The sequence below is a fragment of the Coloeus monedula genome (genome assembly GCF_965178545.1).
Source record: "Coloeus monedula genome assembly, chromosome: 1".
Taxonomy (NCBI): Eukaryota; Metazoa; Chordata; class Aves; order Passeriformes; family Corvidae; genus Coloeus; species Coloeus monedula.
Genome location: NC_138781.1, coordinates 132,477,217 through 132,495,307, shown reverse-complemented (window position 1 = coordinate 132,495,307; position 18,091 = coordinate 132,477,217). Strand labels below are relative to the sequence as shown.

The 18,091-nt window shown below is 40.9% G+C and overlaps 1 protein-coding gene across 3 annotated transcripts in view; it reads right to left on the bottom strand.

Moving 5' to 3' along the window:
* The window catches only part of WWP1 (WW domain containing E3 ubiquitin protein ligase 1), a 58,225-nt gene extending 45,638 nt beyond the window's left edge, over positions 1–12,587 (bottom strand). For 2 of the 3 annotated variants that reach the window (XM_082283292.1, XM_082283295.1), the window contains exon 1: positions 12,449–12,587. The gene's annotated coding sequence lies outside the window, so the exon portion shown is untranslated. Of the gene's footprint in view, positions 1–11,737; positions 11,759–12,448 lie in introns of those variants that run through there. The other variant, XM_082283294.1, reaches the window with a different exon arrangement.
* Between the last annotated feature and the right edge of the window lie 5,504 nt (positions 12,588–18,091).

Genomic DNA, 18,091 nt, shown 5'->3' with positions numbered 1-18,091 from the left:
AATGACAGTAATATGTACTGTTCAAAACATTTGTAACTGTAGGGCATATTCTATGCTAATAGTGAATATTGGAAACTTTTTTTTTTAAGTCAAAGCAGAGATGCTCCAGCGCCTTAATCATCTTGATGGCCCTTAATTAAACTCTCTTCAGCACATCCATGTCTCCCTTGTACTCAGGAGCCCAGTACTGGGCACAGCACTCCAGGTGTGACCTCATCACCAGTGCTGAGTAAAAGGGAAGGATCAACTCCCTCAACCTGATGGAGATTCTTTGTCTAATGCAGCCCAGGAACCAGTCACCATCTTTGCCCCCATGGCATATTGCTGCATCATTTTCAACATCATGCCACCAGGACCCCCAGATCATTTTCTGTCAGCAGAATGTTTTTCTTCTCCTTTTAAAACTCAAAAGTACTACAAAAATCATCTTCAACTGACAGTATCCCTCACTCCTTTATCTAAGAACAACTTACAAGTATTCCCCAAAAGAATGAGAATTACTTGAGGCTGAGAGGACTGGAAAAGGACCCAAATTTGTTAATTAGTACTCCAACAAAACAAAGGAGAAGAAAGCTATGAGAATATCCTCGTATTTTCTGTTTTCATCAACATACTTTTGGGAGTGAATTTTCAGACCAGCCTAAACAGTCAGGGATATAGCAGCATTTAACTGCTCATCTTTTTGCCAAGCCCACAGTACATACTGGTGGGTATAGATATAGTAGTGGTTTCCTCAGGATCTGCTTTCACACAAGTAGAATTTCAGCTTCAGCACTCTCCTCCTCCAAGGTTTATGAGCCCTTGCCAATAAGACAAGGCATTTGTCCTCCCTGACAGTAAACCAACAGCTTCTCCAGAGATACTTTAATGTCCCTGATACATCGTAAATATTTTGTTACTAAGTTCCAAGTTGCCAACTCTACAGCAGACCAACAGAGACCTGAACTGGAAAGCAAACTATAACTCTTCCTAAAACACAGGACATCCTGAGATGGAAGAGACCCGCAAGGATCATCTCATCCAACTCCTGACTCCACATAGTGCAACATAAACAGTGTATCTAAGAGCACTGTCTGAACACTTTCTGAACACGATGGATAGGTCAAGTTCCCAGGCTATGATATCACTGGTGTTTGTAAGACTTGGTGGAATGAGTCCCATGGCTGGAGCACTGGGATGGAAAGCCACAGGCTGTTCAGGAGCAGTAGGCAGAGCAGGTAAGGTGGAGGAATTGCACTGTATGTGAGGAAGGGTTTGACTGCACAGCCCTTACAGTTAGTGATGATGTGATTGAGAGCCCCTGAGAGAGGATGAGGGGGAGGGAAAAAAAGGAGTTGTTGCAGTGGGTGTCTACTCCTGATACTCCAGCCAGGATATAATCATTGATGAATTACTCTATAAGCAATTTAGGGGAAATCCCTGAATTTGTAGTCCTTGTTCTTATGAAAGATTTCAATTAATATCAACCAGGAGCACCATACCACTGTGATGAGGAAGTCTTGGAAATTCTTGAAGTCTGCAGGAGATAACTTCTTGTCACACGTACTCAGTGAGCCAACTAGAAAAGATGCCCTCCCCAACTTGCTATTTGTGATAAAGAAGGACTCGTGGGGGATGTGATGGTAGGTTGCTGTCTTGGCTGGTGTGATCATGAAATGATCCTGTTTAATTTTCCATCTTTCTAGGATAAGGCCACCAACCTTGTGGATCAAGGGAAGGTGGCAGATATAGTTCTGGATTTTAGCAAGGCTTTTGATACTATTCCTCACAACATCCTTCTGGACAAGTTGTCCAACTGTGGGATAAGCAGGCTCATGGTATGCTCAGTGAAGTACTGTCTGAAGGGCAGAGCTCAAAGGGTTGTACCAAATGAGACTACATCTGACTGGTGACCTGTCCCAGTGGTGCTCCTCAAGGCTCAGTTCCAGGGCCCATCCTGTTCAGTATTTTTACCACTGATCTGGATACTGGAGTTGAATGCTCCAGTAGCAAGTCTGCTGATTGGAAACTGGGGAGGGAGGCACCGATCACCTTTCCAGGGTATTCAGTGACAGGACATGTAGGAATGGTTCAACATTGAGTCAGGGGAAGTTCAGACCTGACATTAGAAAGTACTTCTTCACTGAGAAGGGGGTCAAACACTGTATCAGGTTTCTTAGCGAGGTGGTCTATGCCCCAGGCCTGTCAGTGTTTAAGAGACATTCAGACAATGCCCTTAACAACATAGTTTACCTTGCTGTCAGCCCTGAACTGGCAGGTGGACTAGATCATCATTGTAGGTCCCTGACAATTGAAATGTTGTACTCTCTTGTATTCTTGAAGACTGAACAGCTTGGGGCCATGACCACTTCCCTGGGGAGCTTGTTACAGTGCTTGACCCAACTTTTGAGATCCTTTCCAACATACACCATTCCATGATTCAGTGGAGAACTTCTTCTTATTAACCATCCTGGACTTTCCCAAAACAGTTTTAAGCAATTCCCTATCACTGGACACCAGAAGATCAGCACCTCCTTATCTGTTCCCCATCATATGGAAGTTGCAGACAGCAATGACGTCACCTCTCCATTTCATCTTCTCCAAGCTGAACAAATGTAGTATCCTGAGCTGCTCCTCCTAAGTCATGCTCTCTACTCCTCCTTTAGACAAATTCTAACATTCACACCAGGTCTGATATAAATACTACTGTATTTAATTTTCTTAAGCCAAGCTATATGCATTTTCCACCCCTCCACCTCAGAAACTAAATCATCTACTCCTGTTGATATGGAGAGCAAGCTATACACAAAAAATATTTTCTGCATTTTTTCAAGCACATTCACTGACCCTTGTTACAAATGCTGCAGAATTGATCTGTGCATTATCCATAACATATTACCAGCCTCATATTAGGGTATAAGAAAAAACATAGTACCATTACAGAAGTTTACAAAAAACTATATTTCCAAGTGTTATGCAAGAGGCCCAGACAAATGACTATGATTCCACTGCACACATCTGCCTGTTCTGTTCTGCCTTATACTTGGACCTTTTTAGCCTTGTTTTCCCAAGCAAAAAATCACATATATGACTCATACTGTCCACCTGCCTCTTCCCCCTCTTCCTTTCATCTCCATTCCTCTAAGTGAATCTGCTCACCACCAGATTCAGTTAAAATAAACTGAGAAGTAATATCCCCTAAAACACTAAGGTCCCATCAGTTCCACAAAGTTCAGTAGCATAGAAGAGGAAAGAGACACAATTTCATGTGCTTGCTAAGCAAAGGGCTGCAGCATGAACTCAAGCTTGCTACACTGCCTGACTCAAAAGCTACACCAACACCACAGAAAGCTCTGAATCAGCCTGAGCTGCAGCAGTGCATAGTGCCTTTTCTACTACAAGTAAGAAAGGTCTAGAACAGCACATGAAGCAAAGAATTTTAAGAGAAGTCTGTATGGAGCCTAGTCCCACTGCTACAGAGCAACTTACAGCAAAATATTTACAGTACACGTTGCTTGCGAATCTTAATCACAGTAATCACAGTAATGCTTCTACATTCACAGTCCTACCACAATGTCAAATAATGAAAAATATCACGATGCCTCCTCTGTGTATTACAGATAAAAACACACACACAGTGAAACAAACAGAGTAAACAACTTCCAGGTTTCTTGAACAGAACAACGGTAGTTAAAGGCCAACACACACATCAAGAAATCAGGGAAGAATATTTTCTCCTTAATGCTAATATTTAGCTGAATAGTTCTCATATCTGCTATAACATGTAATATGCTAGCTACACAAGTCTTTCTGGGTTGTCTTCTGTTATGGATAATCCTAACACTTATTGTTCATCAGACTTGCATCAAGAGCAATGTAAAGCAATATATTAAGATAGATTGTTAGAATACGGGCAGATTTTAGTGTACCTACACTGCAAACAGGAAACTTCACCCTAGTTACATACAGGCACCTCCATATTAAACTATATAGGTAATCAATTTTAACAACACAGAAAATGGAGAAGCGTGAGCTTCCAAACAGGCAGAGAGCCTGAGCACATACCAAGAGTGCCCAGATAGCATATAAAATCCACTTGCAGGCATTCATGCCTGTCAGCACCACCTTATTAGTTACAATAGCTTTGACTGGTGTAAACACATCTCTACTGCAGCCACAGCAAAATTAGCAAACGAGCAACAACTTTAAAGATGTTAACCAAGAGTGCTGCTGTTACTGTTACATCCCCCCCACTTTGTTTTTAAGGGCTATCAAAAAAGGTGACTAAAGAATACCAGTAATGGGAAATACATTAACACTGCCCCACAAAATAGTTTGCCAGCCTCCCCATTGTTTTGGTAAGTCATAAAAACAATTCAAAGAGGGGAAGAGAAGCCTACTCAGTGTTATGAGAAAGAGGCAGAAAGGGTTTTGCACAATTTTTGTCAGTAAGACATTTGATGTGATCCACCTCTCACCAGCAACTATATCTCAAAAAATAGCTCAAAGAGGTATAAGTAGAATTCACTGCATGTTCTCACTCTCTTTTCTCTGAATATTTGATTTTTTAAAAGTGCTATGCAAGGCTCTTTCCAGCTGTCAATCTCAGCAGTGTTAAAACACGTCTGTCCTACTTCCAGTCACAGACTGCACTAATCTTACCTACTGCTACCTGGGAGCATTCAGCCCATTCATTGTCACTTACTTTTTCAAAAACAGCCCTTCAGTCTCTACAGTGCTAGCGAATTCAACCTGATCCTAACTAAGGCTCCAAGGTGATGAATAATTCTCACTTCTTAAAACAAAGAGTTTCCTGTTTCTGCTAATTATTTTCCAATCAAATTTTAATCTGAGTTAATCTGATTCCAAAATTTAACTACAAAATAAATCACAAGTCGAGAACATGAAAACTAATAAAACACGAGTCTTACCAGAAGGGCCCAAAGCTTGACTTCTCAAAGGCCACAATAATACATTGCATATTAAGTTTAATACAGCATTACAAAAGCAACAGTGAAAGAAAACACACTCTCACAAATGCCAGTATCCTTTTTAGTGAAAATCTAAAGACTAAGTTATAAAACTTAAAATGATTAACAGCTTATTCTTGAGAGCAACACTGCCTTGAAATCAGGTGGCTACGTAAAGTTCACAAAAAAGACCATCCAGCTTCCCACTGAAGGATGTGAAAGTTATTCCCTAATTCAGGTTGATTTTCAAGGGACTTGCAAGGGCAGATATTAGAGGAAAGACAAGCAAGAGAAAACCGTCTCCAGCATCCTTTACCCACACAACATACAGCTGCATGATACGGTCAACACACAGGCCTTCAGCCTGAAGAATATTAAAAACCCTTAGTCATTCTCAAATTCTTCTTCCATATGAATCTCTCCTCCGCTCGCTGTCCTTTTTTGTACCTTCTCCAGTTATACTGTCCAGCTTTTAAGACAGGGCAGAACATGGAAAAGTTGAAAAAATACACAAAGCATTCATTCAAGCTAGGAATGCTGTGTGCACATAAACAGTGGCATGATGACATTGTCTGCTTTATTCTTTAGCCTATTCCTACATCAACCTTTGAAACCACCAGTTTTTAAGCTGTGTAGCGTCAATAAACATCTGGGAAAATGTTCTTAGTTCCCCTCTGTTATCAGGGAGGGATTGAAACACTAAATGTCCAACTATGCAGGAAAATAAACCCAAAGTGAATGTCTCTGCTAATACAGATTTATTTAAGCAATTTTGATTTCTTACAGCCTTTAAAGCTTTGCAACTGAAGCAAGCAGCGTAACAGATTTATACAAAAGAGACAAGAACAGCAACCAACTCTGAAAGGAAGCTGTCCCTGACAGTTCTAGTCAAAAAAAACCACAAAACCAAAACATAAACAAACTATCACCAAGAAAGGCTACAGTGGGCAGTCCAGACTAACTTGCCCTTAGAAAGTATTTTAAAATGCATTTAGTTTATGCACTGTATGATCTTTTTTATTAAAATCCCTATTTCTTAGCAATGGATTTTCTCCTTGTCTGTATAACAATTTATTCCTTATTTTGAATCACACATCAGTCAATCTCAACTGAATTGCGTAAGAATTACTTCTTCATAGACTACCCTCCTCAACTTTTCAAAGTGTGCTCTAACATCTCCTTGTTTAGTTGTATGACACAGGCTTAAAAGCATAGGCTGGAATTAATATTTATTAGATTTAATATTTAAGGTTCTGTGGGCCTCTGCTAGAGGCCTCTCTTCACTTTTTTTTTAATGCTAAAAAGTAACAGCATTTTTCATTTTATTAGCACAGAAGATGCACTACTCTGATAGTTTTCTCCTCAATCAGTTATTTTTTCCTGATGAAAGACTGAATACAAACAAGAAAGAAACCCAACAGTCCATTTCTAAAAGAGCCAAAGCTAGGAGATTCCCAAAACCATTTACCATAGAATAGTAACAAATATGCTTATGTAAGTAATATAAAAATAGCATGTAAGCTCATATATGTTATATTCTGAATACATTCCAACACTGAGTTTTTTACTCCATTCCTGATGGGACATTTTCATACAACAATTCTTAACTATGTTTGGTACTTGTTAACAAATACTTCATTACACCTCATTTTGAGGAATAGTTGCAGCTGCTCTTTCCAACACACATTAGGTCTCCAACGTTAACACAAAAAATGTACCTATCACCAAATATTACACTACCCACTGTTATTTCCATCTGAAGGTTCAACTTTCATTACTCAATAAATAATTCTACTACCTAAATATTTTTCCAGTTCATTAGCAGGAGACTTTTTATCATGTTATGAACTAAGATTCCAACTAGTTTTCTTTCCCATAGCTATTCCCTTGACAATGCAGTTTAACTCACCATCCCATGAAAACATTTTGTCAGCAATCTATTACAAGACATTCAACCAGGGATTTATTTTACTTTGGAATGACACACAGCTATCAGTCTTCCACCAGATTTTCAACACTGACTGAATTTTTCCTGTCCTTGTAACTGGCATCTTGAAGTCAAAATACATCTTTTTTTTCTTTTTTTTTTTTTAAGCCCAAGATCTTTTCAGCTACTAAGTAAGAAAAGTGATCATTTTTTAAAAAGATAACACTGTACGAAGATAGCTGGAAGTGGAAAATAAATTGTGCCAAGAATGGAGGAAAAAAAGGAACTGAAATTTAAGAAGCAGCAGCTTCCACACTTCTAACCTGAGGAGAAAAGGGAAGTTTGCCAATCCTATTACTCTTCATCTTCTATTGAGCTTTCCTCTTACGTTTTATTTTGCTTTTTAATTGTTATGTTTACAAATATAATTTTATGTCATCATAGATGCTACGAAATGCAAGAGAGTATAGTGTATGTAATTTAGTACACTAGTTAGTAAAAACAAGGCTAGCTTTCAAGACTAAGGTATCTGTTCAGCAGTTTTAGTTCATCCTTACAAACAACAAACAAAAAAAATCTTTCCTAATTTCTCAAGAACTAACAGAGCACTGTGTTTCAAAACTGGATGTGTTATTTTTTCAGTTCTGATGCCAAAGCATATTGTGCAATTTTACAGATCATCAACTTTATCTTTCCTGTTTACTTTACCCCATTCTAAAACTACAAATCATTTGATTTGATTTATACTGAGAAATTGCTGGCTACCTTGAAATGCACATACAATCCAAAGTTCTCTCATATTTTCCACCCACCTATAGGAGGAACAGATAAAATGTTTTTAGTTGCCGCTTTTTTTAAAGGATTCTTCTGCTAATCTCCGGCTCCATTTAGAGCTTGCAGCAAAAGATCTGGGTTAAAAACCCAGTAATGAGAAATGTGTGCAGAGTATCCTGTTTACTGCTGTCTATGTTCAGAAGCACAGATGAGAGCTCTCCTCTGCCCACTTCAGGCTGCAAGGTGAAGATACTTAAATGCATAAACCAGAATTATTTTGCTGCTTATCTTTAGAATCTGACTTCCTCTCCTCATCAGTTTTTAAATTGCTTTATTCTATCTCCAAAACAATTTCCTGCAAAATAAGTCTAAAATCTTAATGGAATAAAAGTAGATGGGAGCAATTCTGTGCTGTTTGAACTACTTGAGTGGTCAGTTACTAACAGGCATTTGCACTGTCAACGTCATTTACACATAAGACAAATCAAGAGACTGTCCTACTGTGTAACAGATAATTTTATTTTTAAAAAAAAGTCTTCATGTTTTGAACTGGTTACATTTAAGTATACTCAGATGCTAGCCATTTAGACCAGAACATAAGCATATCTAACATACTCCAACGAGAAGAAAAATGGTGATTAATAAAAAGCCAGGAACGTAGTCTGCTTTGTTAGATGCTTCACTCCAATTTTATTGATGACTTTATTTTAGTCAAAAGCCTTTATACAGTAACACAACCAGCTCAGTAAATCTCAGTTGGTTCTTCAAAATCAGTAGAATTTATAAGTTAAATCCAAAGCTATATTCTCTTTTAACAGGATTTTAAACGTGATTTTTTTTTTTTTACAGTACTGAATCATCAAACTGTACATTAGATTAACAGTTTACACAATACTCAACACTGACTGAGGGGAGAGGAATTAAAATATAATTGTTTCTTTGCCATACGTAGGCTGCTATAGCAGTACAGTCATGTAAACCTGCAATGATTAATTGCTTCTTATTATATGTGCAATAATTAGAAAGACCTCTATGTAACAGAAACCTAAAGGTTTTCCTGACATTTCCCTGCAATGCTAAGAAATTTAAAAAAAAAAAAAAAAAAAAAAAAAAAACACAACAAAAAACTAGCACAGTCTCCTGTAAATTATTCTGACATCTATAACCACTCTGACAGCTGATTGCTTCCCTGGAATCTCCAGTGTTTCTCTGTAAAGCAACACTACACTTGCAAAACAGAGCTAAACTTAAATACGCTTCTGGTTAAACTAGCAGGTCCTCAAACACAGCAAACACATGCCCCAAGCAGCAGTAATTAGAGCTTTTCACTTACAAAGAGCAATTAAAAACAAAAAATCTCTCTTACTCTCTCTTAAAAGTACCATAGCAAATTTTAGCAAAAACTATGCCATGTCAGTGTTCTACAGGGGAGGGGGGAGGGCAGGGAAAGAGGGTGCACCACTCTAAGACTTGTTCTTTTTTACATGCCTTTGGAATGCCTCTTCTGGACATTCCCAACACCTGCTGATAAGAAGAGGAGATTTCTCTTTCCAGCCATATTATTTTTCAAGAAAACAGAGATGAGATCTCCAATATTTCCAATGGCCACTTTATGTAACCACAGGAGAATGCCAGGATACTACAGTAAATCTGAACAAACACCTACACAAAAAGGGGCCTACTGATGCAATGGCAACAAACTTTGAAAGAAGGGCCTGGATGTAACCAGCTCCTACTGTCTGCACTGGGACACCTAAGAACATAGAAGAGTGTCACTATGCATTGCATAACACAGAATTCAAAGGAAGAGTTCAGCAGTTCTGGTTTACAAGTTTCACAAGGACAGCAAATATAACAGGGTTTTTGCCTAATATGACACTACCATAGAAACTGGGGAATCCAGCCCCAGTTTACATACTTTCATGAAGGCACACTGGAGCAGCTTTTCTGATTTTGACTCACTATGCAACTGATTTTCTGGCAGAGAAAACAAAAAAATCAGGAAAGTTTTTCTTTTTTTTTTTTTAATTCAGGTGAATGTTACACTGTGCAGAAGCAGGCAAGTGCAGTACTAAGGTCACTTAAAAGATAAAACACTTTTATCAGTAGCTTCACTCCTTCTTTTCAGTCTTTACGAAGAGTCTTAATAACACAGCTAAAAGTAACTTACAAGAATCACTTAAAGACAGCTTGCAACAAGCACTTATTTTTGTTTATCACTCCATCCATTACCTCACCTAGCCTTCACACTTCATTATCTCAATTCCAAAATGAACTTGGGGTTTTTTGCGGGGGGGATTTAGGTTGTACGGGTTTTTTAAGCTAACAATGAGCATTTGCTTTAAGTGCATAAAGAGTAGCCATTTCCAATTAATGGACATGGCTTAGGTCATGATGTTTTGACTATGGCACCTTCGTGTTCAAGTCTAACGTTTTAATGGTATAGGAAGCACGAAGAAACTGAATGTGATACCAACTCCCTGCGGTAAATCCTTACTCCTGATTCTTCCTGTCCAAAACCCAGAAGGAATCTTGGTCTCCACATACATTCTTTCATGAGAAACAACAGGGAAGTGGGTAGAAATTCCAACTTATCAAAATTTCCAACTTCATACTAAAAAATAAAAAGGAAAATGAAAAGCAGTAAAACTAGCAAATATTTCTCCTTCTTCCAAGGCTTCCACAGACTCAGGAAAAAGGGGTGGCTCTGAACTCCATCAGTATTCCTGTGATTTAAGAAGCACTTGTAGGCAAGTGATTATTTCAACTTTATTGAAAGCCCTTTAATAAAAACATGCTGACTAACTTACAGTGGTTTTTTCACTGATGTTTAGCAAAAAATGTAAACTATTTTACAAACAAAAATAATCCATATTCTTTTGGTAACTAAGTGTCCCATACCAAGAGAATAAATCAGTCCCAAAGCTCTCAAGCTTCCAAGTATAATTGTGTATTTAAGAGAATTATTCTACAGTATCATTGGGGAAAGTCTACAGCTAGTACTAAGTTGCTCAAGCTAGAGTACTTACAGGACTAGCCCTTTAAAATACAGTTCACAATACACACTGAAGAGGTGACAAAGGGATTCTAAACCCACAAGTTTACAAGCAGCATCAACCGAAAGTATTTCTAGGTGCCCCACTTGAAAGCATCTTTGTCATGAATCCAAGTAAACTGTGCTTTTGTGGCTGCAAAATTTTTCTCAAAAGGATGGAAAACCTTCAGATTTTTTCTCTATGCAGATTTCTTTAATCTTCATCAGTATTAAAATCGACCAGAAATAGTAATTCAGTTTATACCTTGACCAACATGGACTCAGATAAGGCAGCATGGAAATTTTTTAAAAAATAAACAACCACTCCAAGTTAGTAAAGCATTATCACAGCCAACAACAGTCCCTTTGTTTCTATACTGCAAAGAGATTAAACCAGAATACCAATTTTAAGAGAAGACTCTTATTACTATGAAGACTGTACTGTCTTTCATGCGTATGACCCAGCTACCTGCAGTCAGTGATTGCAACCCCTAGTAAGTCAGCATTACTTAACTTGCATAACCTGAGGTTTTTTCACTGCACAACATCCTGATGACTTTTTATGTGACACAGCTGCCCTGTGAAAACGCAACTGAAATATGAACACCTCTTATTACAGTTTCACCCAAACATCGAAGAGCTCCTATTAAAATGATTAGATGGTGTTAAGTCCTTTTCTCTCTTTGATGTACAGTTTAAACATTTATAGATCTGGAAGCAGAGCTAGATCATCCTAGTTAAACTGGGATGAGAACTGGTATCGTTCCAAAAGACAACGACAAATAAAATCAAGTAAATAAACACACTGAGTTGTAACATTTTACAACAACATAAACAAAAATAAACGACACAAACAGGTCTTTTGAGGTCTTCAGTTCAAGAAGTGTTTCAGTGTTTGGCTCAGCCAAACACCCATCGCAGGGACCCCGAGATAGGAGCAGACACCTACAACCTGAGCGGTGACCAGAACCACCCCGCCGTGCCCCCTGCCCGTGAGCCCAGGCAGCGTGAGGGGCGACAGTAGCGCACCGGAGAGGGGACACGGCTCCTCACCTCCTCCCTCCCCGCCTTCACCAAAGGAAGGTGAACTTAAACGTAACAATATCCTTCTCCTCTGCTTTCACCCCGCACATAAGCAAGCCAGGGCCGGCCGTGGAGCTGCCTCACTGACTCCTGGTCACTAAAGCCTCTCGCAAGCCACTCAGCGTTGACACAGGTCGCGACTCAGCCCTCAGTCACCCTCGCAAAGGCCGTAGACAGGAATAAACAAGGTTATTCGCCTGACACCGGACACCGGCGACGCTCCCCCCCCTCTCCCCCCGCCCCATAGCGACACAGGCTCACCACAGCCCCGACCCTCCCTCCCCTCGCCAGGTGCGGGCCCAGAGGCCCTCAGCCCTGTCCAGACGCGAGCCAGAGTGGGAGACGGCAGGGAAACACAGCAATTCTCCGAGCACCATGCGGGGCACCGGGAGGGGAGAAGCAACAGCCGCCGCCCCCCACCAGGAGAGCCCAAGGGGTGCGACGAGTAGAAGTGCCGGAAAGACCGAGACCTCACTACAGCTCCCTTCGCCATTTTAGCCCCCACGCCCATTCCCCTCCTCCCCGCCCCTCGGTGACAGGGGCAGACTGCACCCGTCCACCGCCCACCCCCCTGGCTGCCCACGGCCAAGCGGCGGCGAGGAGCGAGGACGGCAGCCGTGTTTCTGCCGGGCCAGACCGCAAACCGAAGCGGCTGCGGCACAGTCTGTTTTGTGCCCTTACCGTGGCTCGCAGCCTCACAACTGCTGCCGCCTCCTTCTCCTTCCTCCCACCTTTCTCTTCTTCTTCGCTTCCTCGCCGCCGCGGCGGCTCCTCACCCCTCCGCGCCGCGCTCCGCCGCCGCCGCCGCGCAGAATGATGCCATCTCACAGCGGCATCAGCGGCTCCCGCACAACAGCCCTCCTCCCGCCGCCGCCCCTCCCGGTACTGCTCCCGCTGCTGCCGCCGGGCGCCCCCGACGGCCGAGCCAGCCTCGTGCGCGCCCCGGGCACGGGCAGCAGGAACTTGTGGAGCTGGAGCCGGAGCCGCTGGAGCCGCCGCCGCCGCCGGGGCGGGAGGGCCCAGTCGGGACCGAGCAGTGCGCAGCGGCGGTGGGAGGGAAGAAGCGAGCCTGAACCGAGGCTCTTCAAAGGGGACAGGGCTTATTCCTAGCGCCTGCCCCGGGCTGAACCAAGTCGGGCGCCGCGGCGGGGAGAAGGGCCGAGAGCACGGAATCGACCTCGCGGAAGGCGGGGTCGGGCTGTAGACCCGGAGCGCCGTCCGCGGGACAGAGCCTGCTGGGGCAGGACAAGGAGGGCTCCTGCGAGTCGCTGTCCCCCAACAAGGCTCCTCCGCGGCGTCGAGAGCCAGCACACCCCGGTGCGGTGACAGCGATAAAGGCGAGGGGTGTCTCCTCCACCCGCCTCCCGCCCTCCCTCCCTGGCCGCGCAGGCAGGGCGGGCTCCTGCGCCTTGCCGGGAGCCTCCGTCGCCGCCGTGATAGAAGCTCCTGCCCGCGATCCCCTCGACTGCTCCCCGTCCTCCGCCGCCGGACCTCTTCTCCCTCTCTGAGTAACGCAGCCTTTGCCGTTCTCGGGCGGACGGATGTAGGCGGGGGAGAGGCAGCTCCGCGCAGAGCTGCCCCGCTGCAGGGGTGAGACACCGCCCGCCCCGGCGGGACCTCCGGGGGCACCTCCGACAGCCCCGGCATGGGCACGGGGTCAGCTTTCCCCTGGCAGGAACCACAGGCCTTCCCTGCGGATTTACAAGCCCAAAAGTAGTTATATGCACAAATATGTGAGGCTGACGTTGTGCTTTACATTGAAGACTAATGAAGCTTTGTCTTCGTACCGTACAGCATAACGCTGTGGAGGCAGTGATAGCATGAACTTTCGGGCACAAACAAGGCCTTTGAGTGGTTGTCCCAGAAAGTCCAGCATTACTGTTAATTGAAAGGAACAAAAGCTTACAGTGTGAGACCCTGAAGCAACGTCTGGTATTTCATTATTCTTAAAAAACAACATGGGGGCCAGCAATCAGATTTGGGCATGTAAATTCCTTCAGGAAATAAAAGGAATGCTCTCAAAACTAGTACTTTCCAACCTATTCATTCTTCCTAGAAAATCTGTAGGAAAACAAACTTTCCAAACAGTGTTTGGAAAGGAAACTGTATTTACTGTTCAGCTTTAAAAGTATCTTAGAGTATTCTAGAAGAAAAAATAGTGGTGTTCTCCTGACTGGTGATACTAGTACAAGTGACTGAAAACTGCGGTGGGTTGAGCTTTTGCACACAGCATATGTAACAGAATATGTGAGTTCTACACTCACATAATCTGGTGTGGGCAGTAAAACTAGCTGTTTGCAGTAAGCAACCTAATTAATCCATCTGATTTACAGAATTCAGCATATACTATTTTCTCTGCAACAACTAAAGCTAACATTTAAAGAAAATGAGAGTCCCTCTTTAGTTCTGAGATTGTCCAAAATTAGGTATTTGCTTACTACAATGAACTATTTTTAAAATATTTTGGTAGCACTTCCAGCACTTTGGTAGCTGGTACTAAGCTCCATCTCACTTTCCTGGCTGTTTGTTTTTCTGGTGTAAAGCAATTTAATTGAAATGGATGTAGCATTATATCCCCAGCTGCAAAGGGTGGGTGAAGATGTAAATGGCAATATTCTATCTCTGGTTTTTGCGTAAGATACTAATTTCTCTTCTGTAAAGCTTTGCTTGTTACTTATATCAGTAATCTGATACTTCATTGAAAGTATGAGCATTATTTCTTAGTATACGTGTAAAATTTCTAAGTACTTTGTTCTTGCCTTATGAAGTATGAAAAGTGTGTAGTTACTTAAAACAGTACTCTGTACATGAATTATGGGCTTCTCTGGCTTGCCTCTTCCCTGTTTCTAAACAAATTTTGCCATACATTTGTCTCACTCTGGGGAACAGTAACATTCCAAGTATTCTTCTGTCTTAAAAGACATTTGATACACTAATGAATGCAAAATGTCACAAGTTTCTTAATGCCACAAGTTTGGTTTTAAATGTCTTATAAAACCTCAAGATTTTTTAATATTTCTGACCACTTTTACATTTTATGTAATGGAAACATAGAATTATATGGTTTAGAATTATTATTATATTATATTGGTTTAGAATGGTTTAGATTGAAAAGGACTTTCAAGTTCATCCACTTCCCAACTCTCCCTGCCATGAGCAGGGACACCTTCCACTAGACCAGGTTTTACCCAGAGCCCCATCCAACCTGGTCTTGAACACTTCAAGGGATGGGGCATCCACAGCTTCTCTGGACAACCCATTCCAATGTCTCACCACCCTCACAGTAAAGAATTTCTTTCTAATACCTAATCTAAACCGTCCTTCAGCTTAAAGCCATTCCCTATTGTCCTGTGTCTACATCTACATGTTAAAAAGTCCCTCTCTGTTTTTTTCGTAGGCCCTTTTAGATACTGGAAGGTGCTATAAGGTCTCCCAAGAACCTTCTGTTCTCCAGGCTGAACAATGCCAACGCTCTCAGCCTGTCTGCATAAAAGAGCCCCGTCACTCTCCAGTCCCCTGGTGGTATTAAATACTTAACAATTAAAAGCCATACATTGAAAACTTGCTGAAAACATTTAAGTTATGCTTAGGAGTTACACTTGTATACTTACATCTGAGAAAGTGCAAATACAGTTGTGTTCATTTTGCAGATAAACACCTTTGTTTGTTTTCTTCTGGTTTTTTGGCCAGAAAAGATTACAGACTCTTATCATACAGTGCTGAAGGCTAGCAGGAATTCCTGGAGGTCTGGTGTCCTTGTTGCCTAAGAGCTTTGCTCTTTATGGGGTGAAATAAAGAGTGTTTATTAACCCCTTAGTTATCCCTTTAGAAAGCTAACCTCAGGTAAGGTCTGATAAGCCACTAAACTTACCAAAACAAATCAACCAAAGCTGGAATTTTGCAAAAGGGTCTGCATGAAGATTTTTTTTTTTTTTTAATGAATATAAGAGTACTTTCTATACACAACATTCCTGAGATAGTAATTTATGATACTAGTGGAAGGTTTTAACAGCATCTCCTTTTGTGTGTTTCTGACATTATTTTCCTTTTTTCTTTACAAAGTAAGGAGAGTTTTGGCGAACTTGGGTTCAGAATAGATATCTATAAAACAGACTCCCCCAGAATATACTGGGTTTATCCTCAGATTTTAATAGATCTTTTCTGGCATGCTTGAACAATGTACATTTGATAGGCATGGATTTTAGAATAGGCTATTGCAATATCTAGGTTTTAATGGAGTAGAGTGTATCCACTGGCTGGAATTGTATCTTACCTTTTCAGTAAATGTTTCCCTGTTGTAACTGCACACACAGGAGTGGCAGTGAGCTCTGCTAGCCTTTAATTGAAAAGTCTGAGTGACAGTACTTTTGTTTAATTTATAATTCTACGGAACTCTTGTAGACCTCAATAGGAAGTAAACCAGTACAATTACAAATTAATGTCTTTTGTAGCCCATTAAATTACTGTACAATACCATCTATTTGCATTTCTGTTTGTCTTTATTTCTCTAACATCTTAAAAAAGCCTTATGTTAAACTATAAACCTCAAGGTTTATGCTACAGAATAGTTTACAAATTTCTGTACAAAAGTGGAAGTGAAGTGTAAAAATTCAACTTCCTTAACAGTAATGCATTAGTAAAAGATGAGGCTGAATCCAAGTCTTTCTGCTATTAATAGACTCCAATGCAAGCTGATTTTGCCTGAGCAAAGGTATGCAAAACTAATCTGTGTGGTTTCTGTTTGAAAAGAGCAAAGTTTTATAGCACAAGTCTTAAATGCAAGTGGTTAGGTTGATTGTTTATTCAGCCCTAATATTTCAAATGTGAATAATAATAATAATAATGATAAAACAGTATCTAATGAGAGTAGAGGGATTTTTTTTTTTTTTTACATGGAGATTTATTATTACAAAACTCATGCAGAGTAAGAAAAATTTTGAACAAGTTTCTTTGGACCATATTCAAAAAAGCATTTAGGCACCTGAATTGTAGATTAGATAAAACTTAAATTTTGCCTCAAGAGCACAAGCCACAAAACCCTGTAGAAGTAGTTACCCAAGTCTGCAAGTGGATGTACTCAGTGTCCATAGGCACTGACAACAGGCACCTGATGTCTTCATTGCAGTAAAAGAATTACTGCTTGGCTTATGCCTGGTTTGTTTGGGGTCCAGGTGTTGGGTAATATGTCATCTAAGATCCATGGAAGGGTGAATCAGGGAAGGATGATTGAAGGTGTATCCAGTACAGAAAAGATCTGAAATCAATACAAAGTACAGAAGTTACAGCAAGGACAGAAACAGGGAGAAACATGGTAGCAGTGATCACCAGGCATTACAGTGTCATGACTGGAGAACTCAGGACCTAAAAAACCTGTTTTCTGTGCCTTCCTAAACTCAAACCAATCTCTTTTTTCAAGACAGACTGTGGCCAATTAGTGCTGTCTGATTTGGGACCAGGATTATCCTTCCTGTGCCTGTGCTCTATAGAGCTTTACAGAGGCACACTGTAGTGTGCTGAAGTGCAGCAGAGTAATGCCGGACAACTCAGCAGCTAGGGAACATAAGCTAGAACAGCTGGGAAGTTTTAGTTTCTGGTCCTGCTTCCCAACAGTGTTCAGACATTTTAATCAATGGCTTTTCAATGCACAACATTGGCTCCTGTTCCAGGACAATAAACACTCCCTGTAACAACTGAATGTCTTCACTTTTGGCATTCGGTCAGAGTCTTCTCATATTTCTCTCTCAGATTCCACGGTTGTTATGTTCTGAAAGCAGAATGAGTATAATTATGTATATATTTGACTTCTATACATGCTTGTTTGTAAAATTATACCTTAAACATATATTGTCCTTACAAAATACCTTATTTATGTGGTAAGTAACGGATAAATGTTTGTCCCTATATTGTTATGTGGGGTTTTTGAGGTTACACTTAGAGTACAACCCTACTTTAGTCACTTTTTACTGTGTGTAATTAAAAGTCTCTAGTTTCACAATGGTTAGGGAACTTGGATACTGTACCATCCAGTTATTTACTCCTATTTGTTTATTTCCTTCCATCTGTCAGAGGTATGCATATGTTGCTTCTCATTTAAGGTGTGAGATATGGATTCTACTATTATGTGTGCAATATTTGGCACAATCATGTTCCAGTTCGTAATATAAGGTTTTTTGCATAGTAGTAGTGTAAATAATACATGACAGTAATCACCTTGGGTACAATTAATTTAACTTGATTCCTCACAAAAATTTGGTGTCTGATTGCATTACAATGAGTAGGTTTTTAAAGCAGTATGGTGGAGAAATTGAAATATGAAAAATTGCA